Source organism: Coenobita brevimanus, chromosome 79 (assembly GCF_032717465.1).
Source record: "Coenobita brevimanus isolate Jiangsu-jjx chromosome 79, ASM3271746v2, whole genome shotgun sequence".
Taxonomy (NCBI): Eukaryota; Metazoa; Arthropoda; class Malacostraca; order Decapoda; family Coenobitidae; genus Coenobita; species Coenobita brevimanus.
In genome coordinates this window covers 15,329,049-15,347,955 of record NC_137032.1, presented here as the reverse complement: position 1 = coordinate 15,347,955, position 18,907 = coordinate 15,329,049, and the positions used below count along the sequence as shown (strand labels likewise).

General features: G+C 43.5%; 1 pseudogene; it reads left to right on the top strand.

Annotated features, from left to right (window-relative positions):
* Nucleotides 1–9,450: 9,450 nt before the first annotated feature.
* Nucleotides 9,451–11,479, top strand: LOC145409032 (KRAB domain-containing protein 2-like; annotated as a pseudogene).
* The last annotated feature ends 7,428 nt before the right edge of the window (nt 11,480–18,907 follow it).

Here is an 18,907-nt window from a genome sequence, read left to right as displayed (position 1 = left end):
TTTCTATCACCTGCAGCAATCTTCGAGACAATTAAAATAGTACCAATCTGTTCTTGAGACTTCTCTATGAGTCACATATCTGTGTTATAATCATTGACTGCATCTGGCTTGAATATGGGGTGCTTGATCATTCGGCTCTGCTTCCTGATGACCTGCATCTCACTCTAGTAAACTGTTAGGCATCTTGACCTTCGGCTTGTCATGTGAATGGATGACCAAGATATACCCGTATTTATTTGCAGTTGGAGCTCCTTCTCAGTCTTAGCATGAAGGTGCTTTCTCCTGGCTCAGACAGTTATGTAGATTCCTGTCCTATGTGGTCAAGGTATTTCGTCAGTGCCAGGAAGGTGAAGATTTTGTCAGTATATAATATGTGACTAACCCTGAACAACCGGTCCATGAGGACTTTCAGGACTGTGCCAAAGAAGCTGTGAGGGTCGTCATGGAAATTATCCACACCTGAGGCTGAACTTTATGATGAAATATACTACATAATCCATTATTATCCCCTCTTGCAGTTTCAGACAAAATAGAATTTTGTTCCAAAATGGTGTTGCTTGAATGGTAAACCTTGGATATATGCCAAATGTCCCTGGAAGAAAACATGAAGCTTGTTGACGACAACTTTGTGGAACGGACGGAAAAACAGTACAAAGTACTCCTTGATCTTGGTCAAAATCAGATGTTCTTCCCATGGCCTGTCATTGAGACGTGGTCCTACGTTGGTGGATAAGTGCACAAATCGTAAAATGTAGAGGCAACTGTCTCCCACCGTAAGATTCTCAAAGACAGGTGTGGCTGTGAGGTCGTCCATGATCCAGTATTCAGCTACTTCAGGCTTTCTTATGTGTTACATTAGACAGTAAGAGGGAGCCACATGTACACTTCACTTACCTCCATGGGAATTCACGGCCTCACTTTCGACTTCTTACATGAAGGAACGTTGAACCAGTGCCAGCCGATTTCCTGGTGAAATTTTACCTCACATATTAAGTACTCCATCAGATACATATGAAATAATGTTGTGAAAATTTTCAGGATATACGAGCTTCCTGTTGTCAGGAAATCTGCCTGCCTGCCTGCATGGAACACATGGAAGACCTGCGTCATGGGCTCAAACCCTTCCTCCTCTGGTCACACAATGGCCTTCATTGAACCCACATATGGGTGGTGGGGGGTATGGTGATGGCCAGATGCATACTGACTCAGATTCCTTGGCTCTTTATACGGCCAACATGCCCAAGTGTTCATCCTTTCACACGGCGGGGTGGGGAGAGCGAAGTTGACTCTAGGGGTGGTGATTTCTCACATAGCGATGCACCTTCCTGGGGAGTATGGAGGAGACACCACCTCATGTTGGCACTCACGTGGATGGAGAAGAGGTAGTGAGGGTGGGGTCCAGGGAAGGATGAAATTCCCCATGAAATGCCAGGTTGGGGTAATGTGGGTGGTGCTGAGGGAGAGGTGTGGGTCCCATAAGAAAGTATGCATAGCCCTTATGCAGAGTTTGTGTCGTACATGATTTTCGGCTGCCTGACCCTCATCCTCAGATTCTAACAATACAAACGACTCATCAGACACATCAGAAAGGAAGAGATGTCCTTTTGCCCTAGATGGGATGCACTTGAGCACGGGTATGGAGCTATGGGAGGAAACACAGGAAGGCTCTCTGGACACGTCACTCTCCTCGTGGTAACTTTCCCCCTGACCTAAGGCATTATTTCCCCACTTCAAAATGAGGGCACTGTCACCTTCAGATCTATCCTTAGGGTACTTTCACTCAAGCCCTTTCCTGCAGGACTGGGTGACATAGTGGGAGCGGATGTGGTGTGGGCTGGGCAGACTGCACCAAGGGAATTGGGTGATGTGAAACATGAAATCATGCTTCTGAACCTGTCCACAGTGCATGCCTGACAGTCAGTACTGTCTCACATATTCGCATGTGCCTGCTTGATCCTGCGGTAACAAAATTAGCTGATGGGCCTCCTCCCCCTGGGAGGAGTAGACTGTAGCACCAGTCGAGCAGGGCAGTACTCCCGAGGTGGATGGAAAGCTGATGACAGGGAGTGCTGGAGCTCCCGTTTCATCAGCCCTCAGGACTAGTTCCTGACCATCCCCCTTTCCTGAACTTTTTCAGTGTCTCAGTTACACAGAGAGTAGGACAGCATGCTCTCCAGTACAAATTTCTCTATCTATCTTCACCAAACTACATGCACAGTACACACTACACTTCCTATTCAAAATTTACCAAAATGGCGTCAATTCACCCAGCCTCGGAGTCCCCAGGGGGGGGGACCATAAATGCCCCCGCCATCTGCCCCTCTCCCGGTGACGACTCGAGGTGCCTGGAACCACTGTCTGACTCTCTTCTTCTTCATTTCTGCAACATTCGCGGCCTTTCATCTAACTTTCGCTCTGTTGAGCACCACGTCTCCTCCTCTAAACCTCACCTTCTTTTTCTAACGGAGACTCAGCTGTCTGAGGCAACTGACAGCAAACCCTTTTCTGTATCCTCCTACTTTCTCTATACTCATTTCAAAGCCAAAGGTGGCTGTTGTGTATACATACGCAATGACTTATCTTGCTCTCGTGTTCCTGAACTTGATTCTTCTGAATTCTCCACTCTCTGGCTTCGGCTTTCCTGTCATTCTCTGACTAAATATATCTGTGCTGTTTACTTATCGCCTAATTCTACTGACTATCAAAAATTCTTCGACTATCTTACTTCTACGATGGAACACATTCTGTCCATTTCTCCTTTCTCTGAAATCTCCATTCTTGGAGATTTCAATGTTCACCACCACCTTTGGCTCTCCTCTCCTTTCACGGATCCACCTGGTGAACAAGCCTACATCTTTTCTATCCTTAATGACCTAGAGCAGCTTGTACAGCACCCTACCCGTATCCCTGACCGCCTTGGAGAGAGCTCCAACATACTTGACCTCTTCCTCACAACTAATCCTTCTGCTTACTCTGTTAATCTTTTCTCTCCGTTGGGCTCCTCCGATCACAACCTTATTACCTTAACCTGTCCTATCGCTCCAGTACGGCCTGCGGACCCTCCAGGGAAACGTCGTCTCTGGCATTTTGGAGCTGCGGACTGGGAGGCCCTCAGGCAGTACTTCTTTGATTTTCCCTGGAATGATTATTGCTTCCATGGCCGTGAGCCATCTGAGTGTGCCTTGCGCATTACGGAGGTTATTCTCTCGGGCATGGAAGCATACATTCCTTTCTCATATCCTTTGACTAACGCAAGAAAGCCTTGGTTTAATCACGCTTGTTCTAATGCTGTCCGCAACAAGGAGAAGGCCTACAAAAGGTACCGGAGCCAACCCACCCCTGAATCACATAATCTTTACGTTTCTGCCCGGAATCGTGTTAAGTCTGTTCTTCGCTCTACTAAAAATAATTTCATCCATACTAAATGCTCTCAACTCTCCAACTCGAATTCTTCCCGCTCCTTCTGGCACCTTGCCAAAAATCTTTCTAACAACTTTACCTCATCATCCTTCCCCCCTCTTTTCTACTCTGATGGTTCTGTAGCTATTTCTTCTACTGATAAAGCAGATCTCTTCGCACAGACTTTCTCCTCCAATTCCACCTTAGACGATTCCGGTGCTGTTCCTCCATCATTTCCCCCCTCTGACTTCCTCATGGCTGACATTAAAATTTCTTCAGTTGATGTATTTTCTGCCATTACTGGCTTCAGTACTAACAAGGCATATGGGCCTGATGGGGTCCCTCCTGTTGTTCTCAAAAACTGTGCTTCTGTGCTTACACCCTGCCTAGGCAAACTATTTCGCCTTTGTCTGTCAACTTGTACCTTTCCTTCTTGCTGGAAGTTTGCTCTCATTCAGCCAGTCCCAAAGAAGGGTGACCACTCCCAACCCTCCAACTATCGTCCAATTGCTTTAACGTCCTGTATTTCAAAAGTTTTCGAGTCAATTCTTAATAAAAAAATTTTAAGGCATCTTTCCTGTCACAACCTTCTTTCCGATCGTCAGTATGGGTTCCGTCAGGGACGCTCCACTGGCGATCTTCTCACCTACCTTTCAGACTCCTGGTCATCCTCCTTTCGGGACTTTGGCGAAAGCTTTGCCATTGCACTTGACATCTCAAAGGCTTTCGATCGAGTCTGGCACAAATCTTTAATTTCCAAACTGCCCTCCTATGGTTTCTATCCTTCTATCTGTACCTTCATCGCTAGCTTCCTTTCTGGTCGTTCTATAGCTGCTGTCGTAGACGGCCATCGTTCTTCTCCTAGATCTATCAACAGTGGTGTTCCTCAGGGCTCTGTCCTATCACCAACTCTCTTCCTTTTATTCATCAATGATCTTCTAAGCTGTACATCTAACCCTATCCACTCATACGCTGATGACTCCACCCTTCACCTTTCCATTCGGTTCCCGCAACGCCCATCTCAACAGTTACTTCAAGAAACAAGGGATGAGGCTATGGCACACCTAATGTCTGACTTGGCTCATATCTCTGACTGGGGTAAAAATAATATGGTTGTCTTTAATGCTTCTAAGACTCAGTTCTTACACCTATCAATCCGACAAAATCTTCCACAGGTATACCCACTAATGTTTAATAATATTCAGATTAATCCTGCATCATCCTTGAACATGCTTGGGGTTTCATTTACTCGGGACTTATCTTGGAAAGATCATATTACATCTCTTGTAAAATCTGCTTCCAAGAGATTGGGTGTGCTAAGCCGACTCCGCTCTTTCTTTACCCCTGCACAATTGTTGACTCTATACAGGGGTTTTATCCGCCCCTGTGTGGAGTACAACTTCTCATGTGTGGGGAGGCTCCCCACATACAGCTCTTCTCAATAGGGTGGAGTCAAAGGCTTTTCGTCTCATTAACTCTCCTCCTCTTACTGACTCCCTTCAACCTCTGTCTCTTCGCCGCACTGTTGCATCTTTATCTCTTTTCTATCGCTACTTTAATGGTCACTGCTCCTCTGAACTGTCTGCTTGCATTCCTCCACCTCTACGACGGGCGCGTAGCACCCGTCTGGCAGCAAACTCTCATCCCTTTTCTGTCCAACTCTCTAATGCAAGAGTTAACCGTTACTCCCAGTCTTTCATTCATGCAACAGGTCAGCTCTGGAACTGTCTCCCTCTGTCTGTATTTCCTCCTGCCTATGATCTCCAGTCTTTCAAACGCAGTGTGTCCAGGCATCTCAAAATGATCGGATCTTGAATTTGGCTCTCTATTGTATTTTGTTTTTCTCTTGGAGGGAACTGTTACTGCGGGCTCATGGCCTTTGGTTCCTTCTTCCTCGCATAAAAAAAAAAAAAAAAACTGTGGCGAGAAAAGAAATGTGGCTATGGCTATCAGCTGTGCTTCCCTGGACACCAAATATCTCATGTCCATGGCTGTCACCCGGGCTTAAGAGGTTGTTGGGTAATCTGGTAATCCTCCACTCATTACACACCTTCACCAGAAATCCTCATACGATTCCATACTACGCCATTTTTCCCTCTTGACCTCTCACTTGCCCAACAATGGCCGTACAGACCAGGGTGTTGAGCACTGCATCATCACTTCCGGACAGCCCTGTTTCACCCGTCCCAGACGCCTTGCTCCAGAGCGTCATCAGGCAGCGGAAAAGGAGTTTCAGGCGATGCTCGACGAGGGCATCATTCAGCCGTCATCAAGCTGCTGGGCATATCCTCTACACATGGTACCAAAGGCACAGCAGGGTGAGTGGAGAGCGAATGGGGACTACAGGGCACTGAATGTGATGACAGTTCGTGAAAACAGTTCCCGATAGATACCCCATTCCTCACATCCAGGATTTCCACCACAAACTTCACGACTACCATGTATTTTCCAAGACTGATTTAGTTAGGGCGTTCCACCAAGTCCCTGTGGCAGAGAAGGACATCCCCAAGATGGCAGTAACCTCCCACTTTGGCCTGTCTGAATACATAAAGATGAATTTCGGCCTCAGAAACGCTGCACAAACGTTTCAGATATTTATAGACCAGGTTTTCAGGGGGCTAGATTTTGGCATGACGTACATAGACAACATCCTTAAAGTTTCTGATTTCCATGAGCAGCACAAAACACACCTCCAAATGCTGTTCCAACACCTGCAGGACTACGGGCTGCATGTGCACCTGACGAAGTGTATCCTCGGTGCAGACGAACTGGATTTCTTGGGCCACAGGGTATCTGCCACAGGTATCACACCCCTCCCACTGAAGGTGGACGCCATTAAGGAGTTTCCACACCCGGCTACACCTCGTAGGCTCAGGGAGTTCTTGGGTATGGTCAATTATTATCACAGGTTCCTGAGAAATGCCGCAGCCAAACTAGCCCCCCTTAACGATCTCCTGAAGGGGACAAAAAATACATCCTCCAAGCCTCTTCAATGGACTGCACAGTCAGACCATGCCTTTACCACCCTCAAAAACCACATCGCCACCGCACCCCACCTAGCATACCCATCACCAGATGCCCCCATCACACTCGCCACAGATGCCTCTGCCGAAGCTGTGGGTGCAGTCATACAACAAGAAGTCAATGGTGCAAATGTGCCTGTTGCATTCTTCAGTCAGCGCCTTAACTTTGCCCAGTGCAGATACAGTGCCTTCGACAGGGAGTTGCTGGCTATATATGAGGCAGTCAGACATTTCAGGCATCTTCCGGAAGGCAGAGAATTCACCATCCTCACTGACCATAAACCCCTTATTTACGCCATGGCTCAGAAACTTGAAAATTGGTCTCCTTGTGTTGCAACACCCATCATATCAGTGGGGACCTGAACAAGGTTGCGGATGCCTTGTCCCATGGAGTTTCAGCTGTTGGACCTACACTGCCCTCGCTTGACCATGCTGCCTTGGCACAGGAGCAGAAGGACGGTCAGGAATTCCAGGAATTGCTGCAAGTCACGACCTCACTTCAACTACAACAGTTTGATATCACCGGCACACCCTGGAAACTCTGGTGTGACATATCACAGCCGTATATTCCCCAACGATTCTGAAGGCAAGTCTTTAATCATTACCACGAGATAGCACGCCCAGGCATTCACAGCATGCATGGCTTACTTAGCCGGTGAGTGGTATGGCCAGGGATGAGGTGTGACACCACCAACCGGGCCTGAGCATGCATGGCTTGTCAGTCAGCAAAAGTGCATTGCCACACCAAGACACCATTTCAGCCGCTGCCAACACCAACTCAATGTTTCCACACGATCCACATTGACATCCTCGGCCCCCTCCCCGAATCTAGGGGTAACCGCTATATCTTAACGTGCATAGATAGAGGAACAAGGTGGGTTGAGGCCATGCCCATGCTGGACGCTATCACTGACCATGTGGCATATCACTTCCTGACATCCTGGGTCGCTCGTTTTGGTTCCCCACAGGTCATCATCGCAGACCAAGGCCCCTAGTTCGAATCTCGGGCCTGGCAGGACCTAATGGACTTCCTGGGTGCCAAATGCCATAGAACCTCCGCATATCACCCTCAGGCACACGGGATGATTGAATGCTGCCATTGTCGCCTGAAGGAAGCACTGAGGGCACTTCCCCACCCAGTGAACTGGGTGGTCGTGCTGCCAATCATCCCCTTAAACTTGAGGGTTACAGAGAAGGAGGACATCGGGAATTCTCCGGCGGAGGTAACATATGGGGAAGACATGAGGCTACCGGGGGAGTTCACCCCGCAGCCAGGAACACCAGCCCTGGTTTTCCTCCCAGAGTTCCAGCAAGCAATGCAGGCACTACAACCAGTCCCTCCCCATTCTTGCCAGCACCAGACGACGTTCCTGCCACACTCCCTACCAGACGCCGAACAGGTCTTTGTGAGGAGGGGTCAACGCACATCACCACAACAATCTCCATACGAAGACCCATACCCTGTGATAACAAACTCACGCAAGACAGTCACAATATACAAACATGGGAAACCATCCACAATCTCTGCAGAGTCAAACCACAAACCCAGTCATAGACAACACCCCACACCTCATCCCCCAACCTTGCCAGTCCACCAACAACACGCCCACAACCAACACTCATATCCCAGCACCAACATCTACATGCACCACCCACTCACCCACCCACTCACCCACCATCACCGTTGTCAACTCGTACCCTCCGCTAGGTGTTATCACCACACCCTGACTCAGGCGTCATGCAGACAAGCACACCTCTACCACTGATGCAAACACTCCCTCACCACCACCCACGCTACCGTACACAAATCCGACCTCCAGCACTAACCCTACCACCCCTCAACCCGTCCTTACACCTCATCCACCCTCTCCGTGAACCTCACATGATCCTACCTCTTAGCTTACTCCCCCACCCACCACCCCTCAACCCGTCCTTACACCTCATCCACCCTCTCCGTCAACCCCAGCTTCTGCCCCTTATTCCATCCTTAACCTTAACCCACCCTTTCCGTCAACCTCAGGCGGTCCTACCCCACATTCTTTGCCACCAATCCCCACCCTTCTCCCAGTCAATATCCCTCATCCATCAACACCCGTTGTTCACGTAATCCCTCCACCACTAACCACAAACCTACAAACTGCATCAATAACTACCACATTTACCTACACTCAATCAGGCCGTCTCAGCAAACCTCCACAATTTTACACTCCAGCATAATCTGATACCAAAACCCGCAGACACTCCATGTCATCACACCTACGTTGCATTCGTATGGTACAGAAAAGTTTTTTGTGTTTGTGCTACCTTATATAAGAGCTCAGTTGTAAAGGCAGGCATAACTCTCTCATTCGTTCGTTCATCATAACTAAGCACTAGTTAAATGTTCGTACAGAAAGTTATGCCTGGCTACGATTGCTTAGTTTGTAGTCATCCCCCCCCCCATTTAATACGTTACTCCATCACACATAGCCATGGAATTGACTTGTCATTAGAAACTCTCCCGTCTATCACAGCTACTGTTTGTAATTACCACATCCAAATCACTTTCAAATGTTCACTCACTCTGAGATATATATATATATATATATATATATATATATATATATATATATATATATATATATATATATATATATATATATATATATGTTACGGTCATTTTGCGAAAGTGGTCATTTTGCTAAATGCCCAGCCATTATGCAAAAAGACCAAATCCGTGGTCAATTTGCAAAATGACATAAATATCTGGGCATTTTGCAAAGGGACCAAGGTTTTGGTCTTTTTACAAAATCACCAGTATTATCGTTGGTCAGTTTGCAAAATGTCCAAACAGCAAGTAGCCAGTTGAAAAAAAAGGTGAGTAAACGAGTGTGTGTGTATGTTAGTGTGTGCATCGGATAGTAGTAATGGGAGCTGACTGGTGAGGCCGTTATTAGTCAGGCACTGCTGAAGGTCAGGCGAGGAGAGGCAACGTGGTGCTATTCCCATTACTTTGTGTGTATTTTATTATACTCTGAAAATCTGTACAATGAAAAATAAAAGAAGTGTTTTTTATACAAAGCTGGTAACGGCTGAGGAAAACAAAGCATTAAATACTTCGAGATTGTTGTCAAAAATGAATACGAACAAATTCTTATTCGTTTGAATGAACTTAAACGTCCTAACATGAAAAAGACGCAGAAGGACTATCGGTTGTTACGAAAATATTCTTGAGGTCACAGTTGAAAGTATCACCGTTTAGAAACTGCAGAAAAAGGGAACCCAGCTTAGATTCGTATGCGCTGAAGATGTGTTCGATGTGATCGATGCTGTTCATCGTGCAAGTGGGCATGGACGTAGAACTGTTGTGTTTAAGGAAAAAAGTGAGAAATATGCCAATATTTCAAGATCCCAAATACAGTTGTATTTACAGTTGTGTGAGGAGTGTCAGCTGAAAAAAAAAAAAAAAAAAAAACACTGTACGCAAGTCTGTGACTGTCAAGTCAATTGTCTCAAACAGCATGAACTCATGAGCTCAGGTTAGTAAACAAGCACTGGTTAAGGCCGTATTTGTTAGGATAGAATAATGTTGTATTTCCGCACATCATACCAGTGTAAAAGAGTTTGAAGTTAATTACGAATTGCCCTAAAGGACCTGAAAGTTCCCCTAAAATGGGTCCGATTCTGTCTGTTTGTAGGTTGACTTCATCGATATGCAGAGCCAACCAGATGAGAAACATCGTTTCATTCTCAACTATCAGGATCACTTGACCAAGATGGTGTGTCGTCGGGCTCTACAGACGAAAACTGCTGAAGAGGTTGCTTTCCACCTCGTTCACATTTTCTGTGACAAAGGAGCCCCCCATATCCTGCAGTCTGACAATGGTAGAGAATTCTCAAATAAGGTATAGAATATAATATTCCTTTAAATCAACCAATTTTCATAAAACTTAGCAGAAATATCAGACATGGTCACAAAAAGACACCAGAAACTTAGCGAGGTGATATATATGACAAGGTTTGATGTTCACCGTTTCAATTTTCAGCTTATCAAGGAAGTTTCTGGTGATGTGGCCAGAGTGTAGGCTGGTTCATGGCATACCACGACATTCACAATCGCAGGGCTCGGTGAAACGAGCCAACAGGGATATTGAAGCAATGCTTGCATGTTGCATGAAGGACAACAACACTACACAATGGTCACAGGGACTGCGCTTTGTCCAGTGGACGAAAAACACCCGTCTTCACTCCGGAATTGGAAGAACACCATATGAGGCCATATATGGACAGAAGGCTCGTCTTGGTGTTGACGCATCTTCTGTACCAGAGGAAGTCATGGACGGTATGCAGACGGAGGAGCAGCTTGCAGAAGCACTAGGTGTTGTCAATGAGGAGGACGCAGATACAGAGGAGAAAGAGATAGGTGCTGAAGAGCAAGAAGAACCATCCGCTGTCATTAACTGCATCTCCTGTGGTAAAAGCTACTTTGGTTCAAATGTGTGCAAGGTGTGTGGGAACCCATGTCACTCTTATGCTCTGTGTTCTGTGATGAATGAAGATGCTGATGAGCCTGTGCTTTGTTCCATCTGCAATCGGAATCGCAGTATTCATACTGAACAAATGAAGTCCAACATAGAACAACAGAAACAAGCTAAAAAATGATGGATAATTCTGTGAGGCGATTTAAACCAGCCCACGCAGGGGACACTGTGATGGTTCCTGTTCCATTAGTTGACCGTGGACATGCAGAGTTTCTTAATGTGAAGGCCGTTGTTGTTCAGGCATTGGACAATGGCACGTACAAGCTTGATACAAAGGACGGCCTGCTTAAGCAGCTGTACACTCGCAACCAATTTACTCAATGTGTTGAAAAACTCCTTTCGATAGAAGATGTAGTACAGGAGCGGGAAGTAAGTCTGCGGGAAGTAGCCATTGCAGAATCCATGGGACAAGGTCAGGGATTCGCTAAATGCTCTTGCACTAAGTCATGTCTGACCAGACACTGCAAGTGTTTAAAAAACAATGTGTTATGCAACAGCAGATGCAAATGCAGTGCCTCTTGCGCTAACAAGTCCGATACACACACACACACACACACACACACACACACACACACACACACACACACACACACACACACATACACACAGGCACACCCGCTTAAGGATGTAGGACCATTTTCTGTAAAAGAAAATATATATATATATATATATATATATATATATATATATATATATATATATATATATATATATATCATGAAGGTTGAATAAACATACTTTTTAAGGTTCAATGTATTTTCTAAGAATAAATAAACTTGTTCTATTTCATGTTCACTTCCTTTTATCGTTTACGCGCCTTTCTTTCAACTTTTTCTATTTTACGTTCACTACCATCTATCGTTTACTCGCCTTTTTTTTTCAATTGGCTACTTGCTGTTTGGACACTTTGCAAACTGACCAACGATAATACTGGTGATTTTGTAAAAAGACCAAAGCCTTGGTCCTTTGCAAAATGACCAGATATTTAGGTCATTTTGCAAATTGACCACGGATTTGGTCTTTTTGCATAATGGCCGGGCATTTTGCAATATGACCAATTTCGGAAAATGACCGTAATATATATATATATATATATATATATATATATATATATATATATATATATATATATATATATATATATATATATATATATATATTGTACCTTGTACCCTAATCATATTTTTTTTGTTTCTGTCTCTTTTCTTCCTGTTTAATTGCCATAAAACGGAGGGGGGGGAGGGGGATTGCTGTGGCGTATATTACACCACAAAGTATCGTACTTCGCATTTTCCTCTGCACACGTGGTTTCCTTCTCTCATGGTTTTTCCCTCATTTCACCATACACACGTGGTTTCTTTCCCTCATGGCTTTTTCCACACCTCATTCTCGGAATCAGCATCGCTACTGGTGCCACTACCAATAGAATTCCATTTCTCTTCCCTCCTCACCTATAGTGGTGCCTAAACCAATTAAATTTGAATATTCAGGCGACCTAGGCTTACCGGTGCTCCGCCCACCTCATTAGGGGGCTTAAAACCGAGCGGGCGACCTAGCTTCGCCCTTCTTTCTACTCTCAACTTCACCCTGGCTACTACCTCCTTGCTCTCCGTCTCTCCTGGTAAAATGTGGCCACATGGTACAACTTTATATATACAATACACATAAACACATTAGCCCAGCATTCCCGATTCTCACTAAATTCATTACTCACATTTGTAGTCTGTAACGATTTTATCCATGTAATTGATCCACACATGCTGTAATGTAATGACCTTGTACTATTTTGAAATCATGCAATAACTCTGTATTGTTCCAAGTCAATAATCACTTCCCTGTCGGTTTCTTCCCAGCACATTTGTGTTTATCTATCTTTACCATTTGCCTTAGTGTAGCCTCTAGTAAAATATTCTCATAACTAAAACGCTACGCCTGCATGAATGAGACCACTAATAGGGGCCCATTTATCTCCAGTCTTTCTCTCCATGTCCTCTTTTCTGTTCACACTCTCTTATAGATATTTCCATGGTTCTTCTGGCCTTTATCAATCTGGACATTCGGTTTCATGGAATAGATAGTCTAAGAACTTCCCACACTATTTCAACACCTTTACTTCGATGTAAAACAGCTTCAACATCACTATCATTTCAACGTTAATACCACACTATCTTTTCCCTTTCTGCCATTACCGTTGTCCACCTTAGTACTGTAAAGGGTAAATTCTGCACTGCAGCAACATATGACATTGTTTTATATTCATTAGCTAAATGTACCCCATATAATTCGTTGAACTAGGCTAATAAAAAAAAATCACAATCCATACATGTTTTTGTATTATAGGCTACGAGTGTAGGTGTTTCAATATGGCGGCAAAAATCACGCTCGCGTCGGAGCTAGCCTCTCCATACTATAGGGCCATTGAGCTCTATAATATGCAGAGGCTCTCTCTGCCGCGGGCATGTGATTTTGGCGGCCATATTGAAACACCGTCACTGAAATTCAAATTCAAATACTTCATTTCCACTAAACAGTGATTATTAATAAAAAGACACTTTTTGCTTATAATGCAAAACCATATCTGGATTATGATTTTTGTTTTCTGCCTAGATCAACGAATTCTATCAGGTACATGTAGCCAATGAGTATAAAACAACGCCATAGGTTGCTGCAGTGCAGAACTTACCCTTTATGGCACTATCCATGTCATGAAACCGTTTATCAAGATTGATAAAGGCCGGAAGAAATATGGAAATATCTACAAGAGAGTGTGAAGAGAGAAGAGGAGATGGAGAGAAAAACTGGAGATAAATGGGCCCGTTTTAGTGTCCTCATGCATGCAGGGTTATCACGGAAGAATCTTCCCGCCCCACCCCAGGGGGCAATAATCTTATGGAATTAGCAACAAGATATATTTCTTACTTGTGAAATGTAATGCCATTGTATTGCTAAGAATTTTTATGTATACCACCAGTGTATTGTCCTCGTAATTCTAGTGAATATCTCACCGCTGACCCCAGTGTATTGTTATAGAACTTTAATTATATCTCACCAGAGTAATGTTACGATGATTCTGATCCCAGAAAAACTTTGATGTCACTACAATCACTCCTCTTACAATTTCTTATATCACTGCTTAGCGTTGGAGTGTAAAACACCAGGATGCGCACTGAATTTAAAGTTGAGATTATATTGGTGTCAATTGGAATGGGAATTTAGTAACCGGGGAGGTTTCTATGCCGGTTCTAGTTGTCCTTGTTCAGTTCAAGGATGTATTAGAATTTATGGAGGATGGGAGGTGTGGTGGTGTGATATTCTTTATGGCTAGCCGTCACTGTACTGACCTCGAGCATAACACTTTGAACTTACCAACATGGCTGCCATTAAATTACCGAGCCTGTTTTTAGTGTAAACCCCAAAACCAACTGGGGTGTTTTAATCCCCTTACTCCGAAATAGATACCAATGAATACCCGACTTATGTCCAAACTGTAGGATCAGATTTCATACTGAATGGGTTAGAGTGAATTTTGATAGGCTTAGGTTCTTGAGTTGTTAATACCCCTTAGTGCCCCTTGCGCGCCGCCCCGTACATAGCCATCAAAGAAGGGTAGCTGGAAACCCGAATCTAAAGAGTATTGCATTGATTTTAATCATACCCAGAATTAGATGAATGCTTAAATCCACATACTCACTTCCCTAGTTAACAGTGTTCTGATAACACTTGAAACAGAAAGACCATACGAGTTATGATTGGACGTCGTTCTCCTCGGTCACTGAGGGACTCGAGGAGGGACAATACTAAAATGATATAAAGACCACTTAATAATATATCCTGCACTCCTCTCTAACAATAAAACTTTCACATCAATGGTGAGACTTAACCATAACACTCTTTAATTAATGGTAAGACCCAAAATAACAATCTTTAATAATTGGTAAGACCCAAAATGACCTAACTTAATACTTCACATCTTCCGAGAAATAGATTACCATTTTTGACTAATGAAATACACTTCGTTTATATTATTTCACTTGTGACTTATAATTTAGAAAACTCCCCGACTTAGGTTAAGGTACAGTTATTTGGATTTTTGCCTAACACAATGAATGGGGGGGGGGGGAAGTGTATGGTATGTAAGTGTGGTGATGTGTTTGGGAGATTACGACTTGATTTGTTGTTAAAATCTGTGGATCAGACGAAAGGCAGTGGTTAAGTTACAACTCGCCCTCACCTTATATAACCTCGGATAACAGTCCGATTGCATTCGAGGATGTTAACTTCCGGTTACAGCTTTCATGTTAATAAGTATGTCTCGCATGACTCATTTGACTGACTTCTTTAGAGCTTATCGTATCTCGCAAAGATTACATGGCGATGGGGAAAATTTGAGTAGTATCGATAATGATCACATCACTTAACACCAAGTCTTCGTAATGATGTTCGGATGCTATTTGTATGTTAGCTCAGCGTGAGAGTGTACAACGATCAATATGTCGAGGTTAACTATACATAGAATATTATGGACTGTTTCTCCTCCTTCTGGCACTTTCACAATTAGCATTTCTATCACTAAAATGGATTGAGACCGAAAGATATCTTTGAATTTACTCAGTTAGGAGGCTATGAAGACTAAGCCAATTTAAATGTTCGCCAAACTCCGCTACCAGCGTGCTTTATGGAGGGGGGGTGTATGGAGGAGAGGAGGGAATGTGGTCGGCTGATGTAATATTTAATGCGAATTACATTATACATAGATGTTCACTTTTTTTTTTTTTATAACAGAACAGAGGAAGGAAAAACAAATGAATAAAAAAAACAAATCCATGCACCAGATTACTGGTGTCCGCTGTTCATAAAATATCTGTAATAGACTTGAACAGCAGTAGGCTGAAGTCTGGAGGGAAACAACTCTGGGGAAGCGAGTTACAGAGAGATGCAGTTCGGGGAATGAAAGAATTCTGATAGTCAGAAGTTCTGCAGCATGGCTGAGTGACATTCCAGTCATGAGAGCTGCCAGCTGCCCGTTTAGCACGAGGGAAGGCATGGAGAGGTGGCACCATGGACGCAACTTCGTTTGAGCATTTGCTGTAGAATTTGTAAAATAACGCAAAGGAGGCAACATTCCTTCTTACTTGTAGCGGAGGTAGTTTATTAGTAATAGCAGGGTTATTAATAATTCTAACAGCTTTGTTCTGAATTTTGTCTACTTGTTTTAATGCAACCTTTCCACATCCACTCGACAAGGGTGAGCAGTATTCAAGCTGAGAGCACACATGACTCTTATAAATTATAACTAATTGCTCGTCAGTGAAGAAGTTACGGACTCTGTACAATAATCCAAGTTTCTTTGAGGCGGTTTTAGCAAGTGATCTGACATGAGAGGTCCAGCTGAGGGCATTGTTAAGTGATACGCAGAGAATGTCAATACTTTTGGAAATGGGAATATTTGTAGCAATGAATGTAATATACGATTCTGGTAATACTTGCTTATTAGTAAATAGTATATATTTAGTTTTACTAGCATTAAATGAGACAAGGTTGTTTTGTCCCCATTCACTGATCGTGGATAAGTCTTGATTTAAAGAGATGGCTGTACTGAGGTGAGAGTTAGAGATGTCGGACTTTGCAAATGGATGTCTGAGTGTGAGTGAACTAGGAAGTGTTGAGTTATCTGCATATGAATGGATGGGATTTTGGGTGACAGATAAGAGATCATTGCACTGAACAAGAACAGGGTTTGTGCCAGAACTGATCTCTGTGGCACACCGGCGTTAACTGAGTGGAAAGTGGAATATACATCATCTACTTTTACTCTTATTTTTCTATTGCTGAGAAATGAGGAAATCAAAGGAACAAAAGAGTTTAGTCCATAGCAAGGGAGTTTGGACAACAGGGAACGATGCCACACTCTGTCGAAAGCTTTAGAAATATCCAGGGTTACTGCATGAGTTTCAACATGTAGGTCAACTGATAGATGGATGGTATGAGTCAGGAGATTGAGTATGTCAATGGTTGATCTTTCTTGGCAAAAACCATATTGTCTATCACTATTTAGGTTGCTGAATTCAAGATGTTTAACTATGTGCTTATTAGTTACAGCTTCAAAAACGTTACCAAAAGAAGATGTGACAGCTATTGGACTGTAATCAGAGGGGACAGAGGAACTTCCTTTCTTTGGAATTGGGTGGATATTGGCTTCTTTCCATGAATTAGAGAATGAAGAAGTACGTATGCGTAGTCTGAATAATCTTGCAAGAACAGAGGCAAGTTCTGGGGAACACTTTTTCAACACAATTGGCAGGATTCCATTTGGGCCTGGAGCTTTGTTGGTAGGTAAATTGTCTAGGATGGATTTCACGTACCTTGTCTGTATCTTAAGTGGAACAGTGTCGGGAGAGGCAAGTTCTAGTGCTTGGACATTCTGGCTGGCTTCCTCTAAGGTAGAATTTCTGGCAAATGTGCTGGCAAAGATATCTGCTTTCCCACGTGGGTCATTTGTAATGTTGTCATCTGAAGATTTTAGTGGGGGAATGGATGATGACTTGTTAAAGTTATTATTGAAAGAATTGAGAGTTGACCAGAATAATCTATTGCCATTAGGGTTGTTAAGTAGTTTTGATGACTGGTTTTGAAGAAAGTTTGATTTAGCAAGATTTATTACAGCTTTTGCATGGTTTCTAGCAATTTTGAATTGAGAGAGTGATTCAGATGTTTTTGATTTCAAGTAATAGTTATACGCTGATGACTTTTGGCTGTTGCTCTGGCACAGTTGCTATCAAACCATTTTGGAGAGTTTGATGTTTTAGTGAACTGTTGACTTGGTATGAATAAAAACATACCAACTAGTATTAAATCGCAAATGTGGGACTGGGTAGAATTGACATCACTAGAGAAGAAAGACTGCCATGGAATGTCAGCAAGATAATTTCTAAATTCATCCCAGTTTGCCCTATCAAAGTGCCATCGGGTCACCCTGACAGGTTCAGAATGGGGAGGTTTTGGGGGGCTAAGTAATGAGGCTTTGATGAGATTGTGGTCAGAGGATCCAAGTGGAGACAATACCTCTATCCTGTACTGATCTGGATTATTTATCAGGAACAGATCCAAAAGATGGGCATTATGGTCAGGATTATCTGGTATTCTGGTTGGTTGATTTACCAGTTGCGTGAGATTAAACGATTCTGCAAACAGCTCGCACTCTAGACCAGCATCGTCAGTCCTGGTAGAGTGCAATAACCATTCAACATTATGTTTGTTAAAATCACCCAAGATGGTAATTTCGGTGTTAAGGGAGAGATTAAGGTTACTAAACTGTGTGGAAATGGAGTCAAATACACTGGGTTCAGAAGAGGCATTGGGGGAGCGATAAACTACACAGATATATTTGGTGATATTTTGATAGTTTAGTTTATACAGTGAGTAATCAAAACTGCGTGAAGTGAAGTTTAAAATGGTGTCAACTGCATATTGGGATTTGATATAACAACAGGTGCCACCCTTATTACGGAAGTTTGTGAGGAGATTGTAACCAGGAAAACAATATGGGGATATTTCAGTAGATGGTGAGATTTGTGGTTCTGTGGGGAAGGGGGCCAGAGGGGATATGGACTGTAGGAAAAAATGGACTGAATTTAAGTTGGTATTAAGCCCTTGGATGTTGGTGAAGAATAAGACGGCATTTTCACTTCTCCGCTGACGAGCATGGCCTGAAATCGCACTAGTCGCTGCTGGCACAGTCGCTTGATGGAGACCGGGAGGACTTTGTGCCGACAGCCCTACCCTGCCGGTGGTGGCAATCCGAGGTACCAACTCTGCACTACAAAGCAAAAATCATTCTTATATTATACTTATAGTACACTTATACTAGATTATAATTATCCACACTTTTACTAAATTGTTCTTAATTACTAAAGTACAAATATATTTCATCTAGGTTATACTTATATTACATCTTAACCCGTTGTT